The sequence below is a fragment of the Cydia pomonella genome, chromosome 18 (genome assembly GCF_033807575.1).
Source record: "Cydia pomonella isolate Wapato2018A chromosome 18, ilCydPomo1, whole genome shotgun sequence".
Classification (NCBI taxonomy): domain Eukaryota; kingdom Metazoa; phylum Arthropoda; class Insecta; order Lepidoptera; family Tortricidae; genus Cydia; species Cydia pomonella.
The window spans coordinates 11,753,814-11,772,895 of NC_084720.1; the positions used below are offsets into that span (position 1 = coordinate 11,753,814).

The 19,082-nt window shown below is 35.8% G+C and overlaps 1 protein-coding gene across 5 annotated transcripts in view; it reads right to left on the reverse strand.

The window, feature by feature from the left end:
- The window catches only part of LOC133527585 (dystroglycan 1), a 142,113-nt gene that overhangs the window by 71,735 nt on the left and 51,296 nt on the right, over positions 1 to 19,082 (reverse strand). The window contains exon 1 of one of the 5 annotated variants that reach the window (XM_061864642.1): positions 4,911 to 5,064. The exons of 3 other annotated variants lie outside the window; for them this stretch is intronic. The gene's annotated coding sequence lies outside the window, so the exon portion shown is untranslated. Of the gene's footprint in view, positions 1 to 4,910; positions 5,065 to 19,082 lie in introns of those variants that run through there. One more of the 5 variants, XM_061864643.1, reaches the window with a different exon arrangement.

Genomic DNA, 19,082 nt, shown 5'->3' on the forward strand with positions numbered 1-19,082 from the left:
AAACGAACAAATTAATAAATGAAAACAAGTCTGTATTGGAATGAAATTAATATTCAATTCAACGTGTACTCTAAGTTTCAAAGGTGTGACAGATCGTTCCCGTCCCGAGCGATCTGTATACAACAGTGTTAAAGTTGCATCCAAATCCTATAACCTAACATCCATGCATCCACACGCGCCTTTGTGGCGTAAGACCTGAATAAACAAGCACGGCCACCTGCTCTGAAATAAAATAGAATATTTAGCCGATCGATATGGCGGATGCGTGAGGCGCGATCTCTGCCGGGCACGGTATTGATTCCCAGCCGGGATTGACGTGATGTGACGTGACTTCAGATTGATTTGAGCATGCCAATCGATTGAGCAGATTGTCTTTGAGTTCGTTCAATAATGGCGAATTAGGGAAAGGAAGTGGTGTTTCATGTCAGACGCGTGGAATGCTGTGTACGTTATGTTCTGGAACTTTAATAGTGCCATGTCATGCAATGGTACAATGACGCTAGATTATGCTCTATGGTTAAAATGTGCGATATTATACACATCCATGAAATTACTGAATCTATAAGATATGTGCTAACCGACTTTATTTTATGCTACGATGATTGATTTAGATAGTAAAGAAATTGGCATTCCTTCACGATCATCAAGTTATGCTGCGTTACGATAAAACATACAGAATTTTCCATATTGGGAATAATGTAGTTGACTGCTTAATTCAAAATCGCTAAAGTTTAAAACAATAAAATATGCAAGTTTGTCACATCCCATCAGACACTGTTCAACATTTTGCTTTAATACTAGAACTTAAGTGGAAAACTTTAAGCAGCTAAAACTCAACATGGCCAAGTTGACACATTTCAAGCTCCGGTCTTTTTAGGTAATTTAAAGTTAAAGCCCTTCTTAACGCTATGGAGGCATAAAATACTCCCGGGAACAGGATTAAGGACCCAAGATACATGAACATCTGCCATAGAGCTGTTGAACTGAGAACTCAGGCTTAATATCTTCAGGCTTAATATGGTAACTTTTATGCTATCGAAGGATACGCAGATATAACAAAAATAGCATTGGCAAATAACTTAATTTTTTTATAGCATCATAATATGTTATGGTCAGCGTGCCTTCAGTTAAACCTTGAGTATGAAGTCTTCTTTGTTTAAAGAATATTAGGTGCGATCCGAAAAGAGTTCAAAGGAAGCTGTTGAAAATCGAGCTATATAAATTAGCAACCAAATGATTTCGCACCCAGCCTAACTTACCCGAGAGCCACAACTATTCCAATCCGAAGAATTCTATCCGTGAGTCGTCAATCAAACTGAAAGACGTACCATTAATTCCACCGTCCGGAATCTGTTACGATTCGGATCCGCACCTTCGTTATTAAACGTAGTTTATAAACATGTCCTTCAAGTGTAAACTTAGCGTCACTGCAACCCTTGGAGCGTCATCTGCTTTGACAATTCTCAGAACACGAATTTGTAAATGCCTATAAAATGAGCCCTTTCGTTATGAATCTCCAGAAGGCTGATATTGTAAATATTTGTTTCCATTTATTTTAAGACCACGTTGGATTTATACGATGTAGGTAGATTATTTTGGTGGTGATCTCAACCGTCGGAGTTGCATTACAATTTGCGAGGGAAAACATTTACGGTTTATAATTGTAAATGAGATCATTTCTTAAGAAATGCCGTGTCGCAAACAATAAAATATTTCTGAAACTTTCATGAGCATTTTAAGTGTATATAAAGTCTTGTGCTAGTTTAAATAAAGCCGTCACTAAAATGTACGAAAACAGTAAACAGATACCATCACAGCTAAGTTCAGAGCAGAGCAAAGCATGAGTTTAGCCGAACCGCATGCAGATTATAATAGAAAGATGAACATTGAAACTACGAAATTAATATTTGGTGCTTTAGCTTTTTATAATTATGTATCTTATGTACAATAAAGTATTAACATACAATTTTATAATTGTGTATGTTAAGACTTTATTGTACATAAGACAGATTACAATCACAATAAATATTAAATATATAGGTACAGGTAAGTTAGACAAACGAACATTACTTATAATACTGTACAGAAAGTAAATTATGGTTAAATATCACACACGTTCCGGTAAAGATAATGTCTAATAAATAATTCCATCACAATCACTTTCAAATACTGAAATACCAATGCTCTGCGAGCCAGTAAAAACCTAATTGAAACCATACATTAACCGATTAACTGATCACATCGTAGTCACACCGTTGCCTGTGAACGCGGAGCAAATAATTAGTCGGGAAATTGCTCGCTCAAATCAAACTTAACTGTGAAAAAAAAAACGGCAGAACCCGTAATTAATACGAGAATTATGATATTATAAAAATGAGATTATTATGGATTACAATTAAAGTTTATTGGCACTCATTGTTTGTAAAAGTAAATCCATTAGTTTATACGATTAATTTGAAGGCAACGTTACTTTCATGGAATTTATAATGACATATCGTGTAACTGCATAGTTAGCACTTATGTTTTTTAATGTGGAAGGGTAACAGCGTTTGGTTACTGCGTAACTTATTTTACTACACTTATTGCTTTTTATTACGTCACTTTTTGGGGCGTGGAACCAAACAAAGAGAGACTAATTATTTTTCATGAAAAAAGTGATAATATGCGCGATAAATATCTCACGGAGGATGAAGTTGCTAATAGCGAACGGCCATGTTGTTTATATTAGAAGAATCATGCGTAAGATCAACAGGAATTGTCGTGCCTTCTGCATAACGATCGACGGAGTGTGACCGTGCTCGTGGTCGTTGTTGCCATGACAACTACAGTTTTCTAATGAACAAGTACAATTTGTGTACCTATTCATTCGGTCAGGCCAAATTTTGAGTACAGTTGGTGCTTGCATTTGTCTGTAAATGGCCTTAGTGAGGTAATTAAATAATTCATATTAAAAACAGTCGAGGAAAGACATATTGTGACAAAGACATGTATTTAGCCTGAGCATTGCCTTAAAATCAGATACTCGATTTTCTATTTATTTCAAATCAGAGCGGAGATTGTCTTTAGGTCATTCACAATAGTCGTATATCATGCCATATGGGAGACACGTGATCCGCGAAGTAAGTAAAAAGAAGTGCGGTCATAACCAATGCTGTATGAGACATCAACATTTATTAGTAACTCCCATGGTGCATCTGAAAACTGTATCTTTATTGCTTCGTCGAGGACAGAGGACAACGAACTTGGTGGCGATGTCAACCACGACCGCGATATTGCATAATGTGCCCAAGATTGTACCATGACTCGGAAACTTGGGCGCTCAACTTGTCAAATAAATTCACTTTATTTTCCGTCGGGGCTGCGTGATCTCGATTTTACGTAATAATTGTAAATGCAATTACATTTTTTGCATTTGAACGGGCACGTGTCGAGGTCAGATTTTTGGTTTGTTAGCGTTTTCTTCACCACGTTCGTTAGGTGCCTACAAACAACGGATAAAATTTGAAGAATATTTTAACAAAGGTTGATGAGTTGTCCTTATTGAAATAATCCCTTATACATCCCAAAAAAGGAAAATAATTCATTCAACGAAGCGAGGGTATATTTTAAGGGCTGCTACAACATAGCCTAGGGCTTAAATGTAACAATAATATAATAAAAGCGCCGACAACCACGATTGTAAATAGGCTATTTGTAATGTTGACTTTACATAATAGAACCCCTGAGGACTTTTCTTTGAGCTTATTAATATTGCCCTTTACAATATTAAAGGTACTCCAAAGCTCGACCGAGAGTTTACCAGAGGTATGAAGTTAAATTACTATAATCACTGTGTAGAACGAACTTTACCTAGTGTTTTAAAGTTTATAATGAATAGATTGGTCAGGAATTGTTCGCTTGGTAATTATTAATGTTATGACTTTGAAAGTGTAAGCAAGTTGTACAAATATGCCGCTAACTTGATACGTTTGGTATCGAGTTACTTGCGTTGTGTTCGTGGTTATTATTTCGTCAAAAGCGGCTCATGGCTATGCTGGATAGACAGATTCATTTTTAAGTACCTACACATAGCCTAGTCATACAATGTTAGTAGGAAGATAAAGTAGGATAAAGTACCTAGATCTAATTCTCAAATAAATATTACGTAACCTAAAATAAAAGTTAGAGTGTGTTAATTCATATGGTATAACATTTCTATACTATATTATCGATATAAAAATGCATGGCAATTAAAATGAAGTAAGCATGAGTCTATTTTTCTACCTAATAGGCCTAATAGCAGAACTGTGGAATTTGACAAATATGTATGTAGTTACAAGTTAATTAGAAATTGTTTGCGACCAATTTTATTATTAACTGTCATTAACTACTCTTTTTATGATACAGATTTGTGTAGCTGTTAAATTTCATGATACAGATTCGTGTAGCTGTTAAAATTGCCAATTACTCTCAGCCGGTGAAGTAAAGGATTGGGAAACTTCGTGAGTAGAATTTTTCATCTCGAATCATCTCTCCCCTGCTCTTGGCACACGCCAGGGCTTTTGCGAACTATGTGGATTTTATTAGGGTTGGCAATCAATAGCTACCCTATTCCTAAACCCCTTTTCTATTTTACGACGTCAATAATATTTATAGCGATAATAACGACTGCGTGTGATTGAAAATGCATGAAAATGGGGCGCTTTGACCTAACTTCGCTTTATTGACACTTGACAGTTATTTAAGCTCAGATATAATTATTATCTAAGTTGTAATGTAAAACACATTACATTTCCATCAAGCAGCAGTCCCAGTATTAAACGTGAAATTTCTAAATTTTAACTATCGCTTCATGTTTGTTTTGAAATATTTGTTGATGCACATGCACTAAATACCATGCAAATTTTTTGACTACATTACTGAAAACTTACATGTATACAATAAATCCGCCAGCCAATAAGTAACAGTGAATTTCTGAGCACTTTGTCACTTAATTGAAATAACTTCACTTCACAAAGTCACTACGCACAGGTCTGCCGCCGAGTCGACCGGCGCCGGCAGCGAGAAAGAGCCGACTAAGCCAACATTCGCTCCCCTCCCTGCCCCTTCTCAAATCCCGTACCAAACCTGAGATCAGCTGAGAATCCCTATCCCTTTTTTTTATTTGCGGCACGCATCTGTCGTCAATAAGTCATTGTACTGCTTTTGATAAATGGGTAGTCAGATAGCGACACATTATTCATATTACGGGTAGGTACTTTGGTAATTAGCTTTTTGGCTAACAAGCTTGTCAATCGTCGTTTCGGAGTGTTACGAAATATTGATAGATGAGAGGACAGAATCTGTCATTATTGATTTCTGACTAAGAGATTAACTACTTCCGTTATTACTTAAATTTGACACGATCTATCATTCTGTTCATCAATGTTTTTCTGTCAGTGAATAACGACTACAGATTAAAACTTAGGTTTTTTGGCAGTCAGTGTATCATTTCATTTAAAAACTTAGTGCTTAATTTTCACAAACAATCGAGTAATATAGACGTTCCGCTTAGATTACTTGGACTTTAATTCATTAATGTACACAGTAATCATACAGTTATGTAGACAGGCAGCTAGGTATTTTAGGGATACAATATGATGGTTGTGGTTGTTTGAGAGATGCTTCCAATTATACAATGCGAGTAGTTATTGCCCAATTTTCCACTGGAGTTATTTTAATATTGACAATACACGTGCCAGGCCCATGAAAAGCCATAAAAGTGGCATCCATAGGGGTACAAAGCCATTAAACTCTGGGCCGCCATGTGTAAGCTTAAATGCAATTGCATTCATTTAGTTACATTGCACAAATCAATTGACAGATATGCATCGCGAAAATAAATTGGGGTTATTTTGTATATTTAAAGATTTATATCTTTTAGGGCTCAAATGAGTCTGCTGCAGTTGAAATTAACTCCAAACTGGTAAGTTGCATTTATTTGCGTATGTACGAGTAATATATTTTTATAAGTAATTAAACGATATTTTGTGGCGCTTTATTAAAAAGCGGCCAAGTGCGAGTCGGACTCGCCCATGAAGGGTTCCGTACCATTTATGACGTATTAAAAAAACTACTTACTAGATCTCGTTCAAGCCAATTTTCGGTGGAAGTTTGCATGGTAATGTATATCATCAATTTTTTTTAGATTTTTCATTCTGTTATTTTAGAAGTTACAGGGGGGAGGGGGGGGGGGCACACATTTTTTCACTTTGGAAGTGTCTCTCGCGCAAACTATTCAGTTTAGAAAAAAATGATATTAGAAACCTTAATATCATTTTTGAAGACCTATCCATAGATACCCCCCACACGTATGGGTTTGATGTTTTTTTTTTTTAAATATTATGACGTATTAAAAAAACTACTTACTAGATCTCGTTCAAACCAATTTTCGGTGAAAGTTTGCATGGTAATGTATATGATATTTTTTTTTTGATTTTTCATTCTGTTATTTTAGATGTGACAGGGGGGGGGGGACACATTTTTTCACTTTGGAAGTGTCTCTCGCGCAAACTATTCAATTTAGAAAAAAATGATATTAGAAACCTAAATATCATTTTTGAAGACCTATCCATAGATACCACACACGTATGGGTTTGATGAAAAAAAAAAAAAAAATTTTATTTTATGACGTATTAAAAAAAACTACTTACTAGATCTCGTTCAAACCAATTTTCGGTGGAAGTTTTCATGGCAATGTATCTCATATATTTTTTTTATTTAGATTTTTCATTCTGTTATTTTAGAAGTTACAGGGGGGGGGGGGGCAAACATTTTACTTTGGAAAAGACCTATCCATAGCCTCGTAAGGCCCAAGGTCCTACCTATAGGACTTATTCAGTTCGATGAAATTTAAATCATATTCAATTAGGACAGAGTTGCATTTGTTTTGTTTCGTGCAATTTTCAAACAAAATAAAATCTACTGTATTCCGTGCACTATAGGTTCAAATTCCAGTGGCAAATTTTGGATTTTTCATTTCTATGGCTGGGCCTTAAGAGGATAGATACCCCACACGTATGGGTTTGATGAAAAAAGATTTTTTGAGTTTCAGTTCTAAGTATGGGGAACCCCCAAAATTTATTGTTTTTTTTTTCTATTTTTGTGTAAAAGTCTTATTGCGGTTCATAGAATACATCTACTTACCAAGTTTGAACAGTATAGCTCTTATAGTTTCGGAAAAAAGTGGCTGTGACATAATCGGACAGACAGACGGATATGACGAATCTATAAGGGTTCCGTTTTTTGCCATTTGGCTACGGAACCCTAAAAACCCCCAACGCAATAAGATGGGGTGTTATATGTTTTAATTTTTTTATGTTAGCATAGTTAGCAATCGAGCAGACGAGCCGCCTGATGGGAAGCGGTCATCGTCGCCCATGGACATAAGCAACACCATAGGAGCCACTTAAGCGTTGCCGACCCTTGAGAACCCTAAATACCCACTTCTTGAAGAATCCCATGTCGTAGCGCAAAGGAAATACCTCAGGAGGCAAGTCATTCCACATTCCGCACGTTCTAGGAAGAAACGAGCGAGATGCCCACTTATTCTTGGTGTGCCATGTATCTAAGAAGTGAGGACGAACTTTACTCCTTTGGCGGGAGGTGCGATGATAAAAACGTGACGATGGGACCAATTCGTAAAGTTCTTCGGAGCATTTCCCATTGTACAGACGGTAGAACATGCAAAGAGCCAACTTCTCTCCGAAGACTAAGAGGTTCTAAGCCGTCAGTAAGTTCGGGATCGCCGACAATACGAACTGCCTTTTTAAACGCATAAGGCTGATACGGATTAAATAATAGAAATGGAAGTGTAAGCACTGCGTATCAGCACCTTAAGCTAGAAGCTCAACTCAGTAAGCCTAAGCGTAGTGTAATTTGGTTTTTGTACTTTGCAAAGTACTCCAGGTATGCCGACCGGCATACGGGAGGAATAAAATTCCTCCAAACCCTTTTCTACGTACTATGTATATAAAGACGTTCTAAGCGGCGAACATAAAAGATTTCGTCCCTGCACTATTATGTAAACTCAATAAAAGTGTGCCTCGAATGCCAAAATTTCTTCCGGTTTGTGTTTGCCTTATCAGAATAACGAAGTTACTTAACGCGTTTTTATGCTGAAGTGCTTTCGAGGCATATTCAGGTTTTACGCGCACAATACTAACCCCTTAAGTGTTCTAAAAATCCTAATTTAGTTTTTGTGACGGGAAAACTTTTTTATTATGCAATATGAATATTTACACGACCTAATCAATGTGTCTAATTTTTGCGTAGATATCGATTTTTCTGTACACTGACACTAATCATTGCACTCCAACTATTATAAGTACTTCTTCTAATTACATATCTATGATGTGTCAGCTCGGTGTCTTGCCGCCACGACACCAGCGGACACTGCGTTGGATGGGGTTTGCATGACTTAAGGCAACAGCGCTCCCACCAATCGGGTCACTCTTGAACGAATTTGCTGTTCAACAACCAAAAATAGACGTACTTCATAAACTAATGAAAAAGTGACCAAGACCTGTCCCCGAGGCCGGAAACGAACCGGCGAATTCAGCTTACGCGGCTAACCACTATAGACCACCCGGTCACGGCGGTACCCTTCCCAAATTCCAGTTCATAATTAAAGTTCAGTTTATAATTTATACATAGTAGTGTGACTAATATAGTGTATCTACACTATATAGTGTATATCTATACAGTGTATTTTTGTTATAACCTCAAACTTAAACTAGACGTAGGTTTTAGTGCTATAAAAAAATTCGGAAAGATTTTTTTAGTTTAGTCTTCACTACCAGAGCACAATTAATTTTTGAAATTTTTTCGAGCGGCAATGTATGTCGTACATCATGATCACTTTTGATATTTGTGACGCCGCCGCGTCATTAATGAGACGTTTTGAGTTAAAACAAAGTAGTGATACATTGCTTGCTGAATTATTTTGTATGAAAAAATAAAAGTCGTCCATTTTTTTATAAAACCTATGAAAGTGTGTTTATTACAACCTAAACTAACTGCCCTTTGATTATGTGTTAATATCAAAAATACACGCTGTATAATAAAATAGAAATTAAAAAAATATTTCATAAAATAATTAGATTTTGTTCTCTAGTAGTATTCTGAAAGCATGTTTAGTATGTTTCTTTTGAAATATTAAAAAAAAAAATTCTTTTCTAGGAGCGATAGAGATTCACCCAGATTGGTATGATAATACTATCATATTTTTTTACTCTGAATATGCCACCTCGCTTCTTTTCACGCCATTCGGTCGCGCTAGTCTCATTTGGAATGCCATCAATCACTGACACGAAACAACCTAAAACACTCCTGTGCATAAAAAATATAAACATGAGACATCGTTATGGCTTTCTTTTATTTCAGAAAAAGGTATATGCTAATGTCCTACGTCATTTGACAGTGAGAACAAGAAAAATATTTTGCTTTTAGAATAGGAAGCCTAGCTAGCCTTTCTTTAGTTATTAATGCCCAAATGAAAATAGATAGACGTAGGTACAAGTATAGTCCTGGTCCGTGTAACTAATCTTCCCTTCGATTAATTAATGTATATCGATTACTTTCAGTACCTAGGCCGCTAAGGCTACGACACTACAATATGGATGCCTACGGCAGGTGATAGATTCTATTATTGCATACAATTTCTCTCATCTAACGATCTGCCACGAGCGCTAATTAGGCTGAATAATCTGTCTGGCAGCAGCCCTAATTTGGTTACGTTTTTGCTGTCTAAATCAATGTAGGTAGCTTTGCAAAAATACATTTGTGCCTGAATAAGTCTGAGCAATATTGTTGAGTAACGTAACAATAGTCATCAATTCAATTGATACCAGTTTAATTTATACTAGGTACCTAATAATTAATATTTTCCATATTCCTATTTGTAATCATAGCAAAACCAAATCGACTTTCTCAGCCTCGAGCTAAAATGAGTCGCTATAAATTACGCAGCAAAGACGGTTCACTCTCTCAGATATAATTTTAACATAATAATTATACGGGTGACAAGTCGAAACAAAAACGGCTACGAATTTGTGTCTCGTTAAAAATATGCGTTATTTTAAGATTCTCAGGATGTCCGGAAAGAGTGGAAAGCGACTAGGGTCGGTTATTTTATACATAATTAAAATGTCGTAGCTAAAATTTCAAATTTCCTTTGTTATCAACAATTTTAATACAGCAATATCAATTTTTTTTTAAATATGTCAAACTTGTAGGAAAACGTTAAAAGTTGGTCCACAATGGTTGCCTAGATCTTAGAGAAATAAGAAGTAATAGAGTGCTCACTCCATACATCAGTTTTGGTACCAAAATGATTATTATATTCGCAGTCGACATCTAGCATCAAGTAGCGGAACTCTCAGTACTGCTACTCGACAATAGATATCGCGGCAAACAAAAAGTCTAATGCTCAACGATTTTCAGCTAATATTATAACCAGAGTAAGTGTAGGAGTTGAAAATAGAGTTCCGGTTACTCTGGTCTACTTCTTATTTCTGTATGCCTAGATGAACCGATTTTTAACTTAAATCTAGGCAACTATGAACTGGACCAACTTTTTAATAAGGCAAGCTATTACAGTTACATTATATAGCTTTCATTTGATATAATATACGATTAAATAACAAAAACAAAGATGACAAAAATCTCTCCGTACGTAATTTTGCTAGGCAACCTATTTGCAATGTGTCGAATTGTCGATGTGAATATTATCTATCATTTATTTCTTATCACAAATAAATAACATATGAGGGTAGATATTCCTTAGAACGTATCTTAGACAGTATGTTAAATATACTATTTGCTCAAATTCCGTTTTATGCAAAACATGGTACAAGGTGAATCGAAATCTTGTTTGCAGATTTTTTCATGAAAAGGAAGCAGTCACGCGAGCGAGCGCCTCTGAGCGAGGAACCGATGTCTCATTCTGCTATGTACGAGTTTTTCTGACACTTGTGATTTATCCAGTAATAACTTATCAAGTAACGACGTAGGAAAGTCTCCAGTTCCATTATTGTTAATCAAGTGTGGCGATTTTCTGTTACCGTGTAAAGTTGGACCTATGGAAGATGGAGATGCACTGCTATAAATTAAGTTGTACCATATTTACCTAACCTAATGACCTATTTAGAAGGCTTGTAGGGCAAAATAAGGTTGCCAGAGTTTCCAAGATGCATTGTGCTAGCGGTGTTTGACCGGCATTTACTCAGTACGACAAGGTGAATAGGTACTTATTTAGCTACCTAAAAAACCTTCTTCATATATTAATCATACATTTTATTGGAATATCCTATTTCTGGACTTCGTTTTTTAGCTACCGCTCCAAGGTATAAGACATTGCTTACAACATATTTACATAAAAATAGCTACCTAAAAAACCTTCTTCATATATTAATCATACATTTGATTGGAATATCCTATTTCTGGACTTCGTTTTTTAGCTACCGCTCCAAGGTATAAGACATTGCTTACAACATATTTACATAAAAATGCTACCAGTTAGCAATATGATACCTCTAATAGCTTAATCCTTTCCTATAGATAGTGTTGTGTCAATTTAAATAAATTAGTCCTAAATAATTTCTAACTTCTAAATCATATTTTTTAAAGAAGATCATGTCTATGGGAGTACCACAGATAATGCTCCAATTCGCAAACAAGTGTGCCTTCACGAAGCGTTAAGGCGAGGGCCCTCACTCCTCTCGAATGTTTTAATATTCCCTTTCGTGTTTACAAAACCAACGGCCTTTGAGGCAGGTTCCCGGCGAAATTACAGTCTGGCCTACGTTGTCAATTTAGGAATTAGGACACAACAACAAGAAACGTACACGAGAATGCCTAATGTATTGCTTACTTAGTACATATGTACATTAGTATGCTAGAACGGTGCCTAATTTACCGAAAAAAAAAATATGTCATCCATTTCCTATATTTAATTAACAATGTTTGACCGGAATCTTCAGTTCGTAGGTATTTTTTATCAAATGGATACCCGGGCAAATACCTTAAAATAGGTCCATATCGTTATCATAATCTTCTCAGTTAAGTAAGTAAATATTCTTTATTGCACCACAAAGAAAACAAATTTAAAAACAGATTTACAATGTAAAGAAAAGTAGCAACAGGCGGTCTTATCGCTGTAAGCGATCTCTTCCAGACAACCTTAGGGTAGCAGGATATAAAGAACAGTAAGTTTTTAGAACAGGTAGTGCACGAATGAATTAGAGGAATAGGAAAATTACACATACATTAAGCAGACAGTACATACAGTACATATTATACAATTTAAATAAACATATAAATATAACAATACATACCTATATTAAAATAAATAAATATTAGATACATATCTAAATATACATACATACATAATATAACACAGCGGCACATTAAGAAACAGACAAGTAATGATTTTTCAGTAGGGTTTTAAAGCTTTGAAGAGTTTTCGCGCACCTAATATCTAAGGGCAGGCTGTTGCAATATTTTGTAGAGATGGAGGAGGAACAAGCAGATATTTCCGTGAAGGCCTGACGGAGGAGAGATAGGTAAAACGCTCTTTAAGATATGGAGGAGTAGAGGGGTTGAAAAGAACGCTATAAAGAAGATTGAGAATATGAGAATTACGACGAAGACGTATAGGGAGCCACTTGAGCTGGACACGGAAGTTGGAAATATGGTCAAATTAGTCCAAATATAAATCTAATACAGAGATTTTTCAAGCGCTCAAGTTTATTGAGCTGGTCCTCATTAAGATCCAGATTAAGGAGTTGGACGGCTGTAACATGATTTTAGCTTTCCCTCAATCAAGGGAGGCTAGAGCTCTGTTCAGTATGGTGATGGTGGGCATCCAAAGACGAAAATAATGATCTGTTTAGGTTTTAAATGTTTTAGTGTAAGAACACTTCTCGATGTGTACTACTGAGCGGCATCGTCTTTTAGACTAAGCTCGTTAAATAAAGATAAAAAAAAAAAAAAGATCCAGATAACTGATGTCAGCATAGTCTAGTATAGGCATAAGTATAGTTAAGTTCCTAATAGGCACAAATACTTTTCAATGGACAAGAAGACCTGAAATCTGCTATTTCCAGATTGTAACAATATAATTCGTCATACAATATTGTATTGTAGCTAAAGCAGGCGCAGAGCAGTTACGTTTGAAAACGTTGTTTGTTAATTTATAAAATTGGCAAACCAATCTAATTTCGTCCCCGAGATCTACGCGGTGTCCCTACTACGGAGTAAATGACAATGATTCGCCAGTCATTTAGATTCAAAGTCATTGACACAGAATCGCTATTTTTATAGCAAGATCGTTGGCACTTTGCGAACGACCCGAGCTTTCCGTGTCCATTGTGATGATTTATGTTTACATTTTGGTTGATCGAGATTTCCTTTTATTAGAGACTTGTCAATGTTGTTTTGAAAAAGGTAAGCAATTTAAACTTTGAAAGACTTTGGGAGTTTTGGTTTATTTTGCTTATTGATTAAGATATTTACAACCAATAAACAGCTAGCAGCAACAATTATTTCGGGGCTCGTTTTTCCTCTAACGTATCTTTACATATTTTTCAGAAAATAAATATTATTGACGTAATGACTTGATTAATAAATACATGTATGTAATCTAAATATGTTAGGGATCTACTTTATTATATCAGTCAAGGTAAAGTAGTTGTCGTCTAGTAGGTAACAAGTATTTATCTTGACTGATGTATTGTCATGTAAGTAGTACAACTGAAAAGGCGAAACTAACATAAATATTCTGTCAATCTTATAAGCGATCTGCCAGTAGGCTACCCGTTATTTGCCCACAAATTAAAAACAAACATTCTAAAATGTATTCTAGACTCATTCTATCGTTTTCTGTGCTTCAAAAACGATGTAACAATAACAATGCGCTTTGTCAGAGGGGTGCAGTAGGTCGTAAATCTTGCGGTCCCAGCTGAAATTACACCGCTTTGATTTCTTAATACGTAACCCAATAGTCTTTCGGTTAGTGCAGACAAACGGTACCTGGTGTTGCATTCTGATTGCATGCGCGAGCACGGCCGGTTTACGGACAAACCCATCAAACCCATGTAATGTGTCCGCGAGCTCCACAACCATTCCGTGGTTATCACCATATCCCCCGGTTTTGGGTGTGGGAGTGGTTTACACTAATAGACAAAAAATAGATTAAAACTGTAAAAACAGAAACTTTTGATCATATCTAAGCAAAATGGAGCTTACTATCTAGTTTGAGTTCACAGTTTGGTAACAAAGTTATGAACACACGAAATAATTCCCGTACTGAAAACTCCGCGGTACGGTTATCATAATGATGCGGTTCCGCATGCGGCCACGTGAACAAGTCAGCGATATACACGTATTTATCGATGTCCCGCTCGCACACCGGAGTGGCGTGCAGATCCGCATCCAAGTAAAAGTGAATATCACCTTATGCGTATTCGGAAAGCGTTCTCGCTAGTTAGCCCAGAGCTAGGCAAGCTACGGGGATGTAACTCCTGATTCTTTAAAGATCTAGGGTTACTAAAAGGTATCCTATTCTTTTGTTGTAAGTCTTTATAGAACGCAAATTGCTTTCTTTGAAGAGCGTTGCTGTTAGTTTCTTTCTTTACGGTGAAATAATAAATTTAATCAAGGGAACACTATTAATTATAGAAATATTTAGTAGTGTATGTTGAAGTTGGAATTCAATTTTCATCTGAATATATGTTTATGTTAAATGCATTATTATATTTTCACAAGTTAAAGATATCTGTCGAAACGGCCAAGCCACATATTTTGACTAAGGTGTAGAGTTTGTAATGTTAAGTTAGGGCTTATATAGTTAGGGCGTAGGTATATAGTTTAGAAGTTTAGCTGTACATGAGATCTGATAACTATTGACAGTGGGGTAGTGTAGGTATTTAAGCTCTGAAAATGTTATAGGTGGGGTTTTCTTTAAAAATATATAAAGCTACATTATATATAGTAAACATCTCTTCTAAAGCACTCATCAAATTGATTACAAAAACGAACGGCCAAAAACTCTTACGGCATTGTACACATAAAGCATATAAAGTTCATACGGCAACCATCAGTTTACATAGCATTCACTTCCAATTTAAATATACATGCGTTCAATATAACACGTAATTTGTATAAGTACTAGTTGTTACTAAGCTACATAAATTTTCAGTGGCAAGACACTCAAGGCCCTTGTGTGAGCAAACCTTTTGTTGTAAGACCGTAAAGTGCATTTGTCAGCGACCGTAGGGCTTAACCCCAGCACTTGCGGGTGCTAAGAAAGTGTTTACTTTTATATTCATGGGTTCTGATAAACTATGAACAACATTTTCGTGCTCCTTACCACTTCATGCTGCTTTCAAATAAATGTTATTGTTTTGATCGTTTGACATAAGGTACGGTAGATTTTCTAGACACCTTATTAGACCGATAAAAGATACACGGGAAAGATACCTTGTCGGATGTACTTACATATGTAGCAATTTGGAGCATCGTATGTGAATTTACTGGGGTACTAAAGGGAAAAAATATTAGAACTAAATTAAAATACCATTAACCATTATTCATCCAACATCCGAAAAATGGAATTTGCCTTGAACCCCATATCTTGAATTACCCATAATAAGGGTATTATAATAAAAATACTATAATTAAGACCTAATTATGTAATACCTATACAAGAGTGAATCAATCTGTAGATATTTGCCTAAGAGTTAGCATTAAAAAATACAACAGTTGAGTTTGACGACCGGTTTGGCCTAGTGGTTAGTGACCCTGCCTACGAAGCTGGTGGTCCCGGGTTCAAATCCTGGTAAGGGCATTTATACGTGTGATGAGCATGGATATTTGTTCCTGAGTCATGGGTGTTTTCTATGTATTTAAGTATTTATTAATATTTATATATTATATATGTATATATCGTTGTCTAAGTACCCTTAACACAAGCCTTATTGAGCTTACTGTGGGACCGAGTCAATTTGTGTAATAATGTCGTATAATATTTATTTATTTATTAATAACATTGCTATTATGATCCTGTAGACAAAGCGCCGCGGCGCCGGCTCGCCCCACGCGCCGCGTGGATTCTAATGAACTTGATTTAGCTATCACTGGTAATGATTTAAGTGGCAAATGGAAGTGCTGGAGTAGAAAAAGAAATAAAAGTCCACAGAACTGCAATTTGGATGGCCGTTGTAGAGTTACGGCCAATTTGGTGTCGATACATAACAACTTTTCACGAATCGCAGGTGCCGTCGACAGTGCTGCACCGAAATGCATTGCACGTGTACTGGTATGTTATTCTGTTGCCTCATGCCAATCGCTTACCGAGCTCGGGGTGTGATATCTGTCATATGATTTCGTATATTGCTCTCATCTCTCGTCTTCGCAAGACGAAACCATGGTGCATGACCTATGTGCATTAAGGGGCTGCCTGCGGTTTTCACAGTCGATACATTTGCACTATAGATAGAATCATAAGAGAAACGGCTATCGGTTCTTCAATCTTCTATCTCCATTCTAATCTGCCGGATTTTGAAAGAATTGAACACTTATTTTTTTTTTTTTTTTTTTAAACATTGTTTAAAAACACACTTTTATCGTTACTCGATTGCTGTGAAAGATTTTACATGTACGAAATCTACACATTCTGACACAGTGTAAGGCATATTGTTATAATTCAAGAAAAGTTATTTCAGCGTTTTTAAAAATTCATCCCCTACAAGGGTTAAATAGAGGTTGACAATTTGTATGGGGTTCAAAATTTAGTTTAACCTAGGAACTTGAAAACTTTGTAAACAGATATTTTATTAAAAAATAAGAAAACTAATTTCAGCGTTTTTGAAATTTCATCCTTCAAGGTGGTGAAAAAGGGGTTGAAAATTTGTATGGAGATCAAACATTTTTGTGAGTGCGGGACTTGAATCGTTGTATCACGGCATATTATTAGAAAGCAAAAAAAGTTGTTTTTAAAAATTTAAGCAGCGTTTTTAAAAATTTGTATGAGGTTTAAAATTTTACTTAAGATAGGAACTTGAAACTTCGTGAATTCGTACTTCATTAAGAGAAGAAAACAATTTTAAGTGTTTTTAAAAATTCATCCCCCAAGGTAGTGAAAAGGGGGTTGAAAGTTTGTATGGAGGTCAAACATTATTTTGAGTGCGGGACTTGACACTTTGTATATGGGCATATTATTAGAATAAAACAAAAATTATTTCATCGTTTTGATAAATTCTTGTCGTAAAAGGGTTAAATAGGGGTTGAAAGTTTGAATCCATTACATTTGCTTTAAAACTTCATAGAAAAACATAATGTAAGATTAAAAAAGTTACTTTTACGTTCTTGATAATTCAACCCTTAGGGGTAGGGGGGTTAAAAAGGGGTATATAAACTTCTAGTTTATATGCGGTACGAGTTTTCTTTTAAGCTAGGAACTTGAAACTTGGTAAACGGGCATTACCTCTATATTCAAATTTTAATGTTATCTACTAGAAGTCCAGATATCTACACCACATTTTTTAATCATTTCATTTGCATAATTTGTACCAATATGTATTGCTATATAATTTTATTACAAAACAAGAATTGTTAAGGCAGAGACTTTCCCAATATCTGACCGGCTAGCATGAGTTGCGTTCTCACGTGCGACTCCATATATCCTGCGCGACTTCAAGTATGGACTCGCGCGCGAGAACGCAACTCATGCTAGACGGTCTGTACTTATGTTTTTGGTAGTGGAACACAGTAAATAAAATATTAAAGGAAACATGAATGTCCTGATTACAGCTTTTTCATTAATTATGATCATTATGATGATTGCTAACGACATTGCCACCCATATGTCCACAGTGGAGAGAATATATGAATTTTATGAAAAAAAGAAGACCACGTCACAGCTAGATTAAGTCCAAATCACGATCTCTTTTGAACCTAATACGAGAAAAAAAATGTTGCAATAATTCCGTACATTCTTGTTCCTTCAATTAAGTTACCGTCATACAAAGTCTATGAAAAATGGTAACGTAGTGGAAATAAAAATCTTGGAACACATTTTTCTCCTAATAGACCGTATGATCTGCTACGTCATCTGATGCCCTAATAAGCCCCATAGCACACGTTCATAAAAGTGACGGTAAGTTTCGAAAAAATAGAATTGGCCGAAAGCACGAAAAAAAGTACCACTCCCGGTTATGCAGGAACTGGCAAACAAGTGGTTTCTGAAGCTACATATAAATTCCAAACTGTTGAAAACAGTCTCATAGGTATCAGATGACGAAAATTTCGCTATTTTTGTCACCGGAAGTGGTACTTTTTTCGTACTGTCAATTCAATTATTTTACTATTTTTTCGAAACTTACCATCCCTTTTATGAACGTGTGCCATGGGGCTTATCAGGGGATCAGATCATACGGTCCCCGTCCGTACTATGAGTAGAAATAACAAAGAGTCTGAAGTCTGAAAAAAAATAGTGTACAACTTAAATAAAATGACCCAGGTAATATAGGTGTTCCATCAGGAAATTACCTACTGTAGGAACTACTTGAACGTTCAGTTAAACGAAAAAGCTTTCGTTTGCACAACATGTCATCGCGAATACTCAAATTAAGCCTTATATATAAGCGCATGTAGGTGAATAATACGCTGCCTTGTATTAGCCGTCTTTCGCATAAAGCGCGAGTAGTACTATTAAACAAGTCGTTGCGCGTTGACATAAAGGTTGAATTATGATGATGAAGCCGAAGCAAATGCCTAGTAATTTCTAATGCCTGCTCCGAGTAAATTAAACGTAATGTTTAGTAGTTCCAAATATCAATAAACATGCCTTAATTGTTCTTAACAAAAAGTCATACTAGGTATAATAACAATAAATTGAGGGCATGATCTTGTCGTGTGGATAGGTTAACGCTTGGAGATTTTGTGTCACTTATTTCTAGTGATTTATTATTTCATTATAACTTTATTACGGAAGACAACACAATGGGTAAATGGCAGACTGAAAGCTAAATATCATCTTTTAACTAGGGACAACCCTAAGTGAC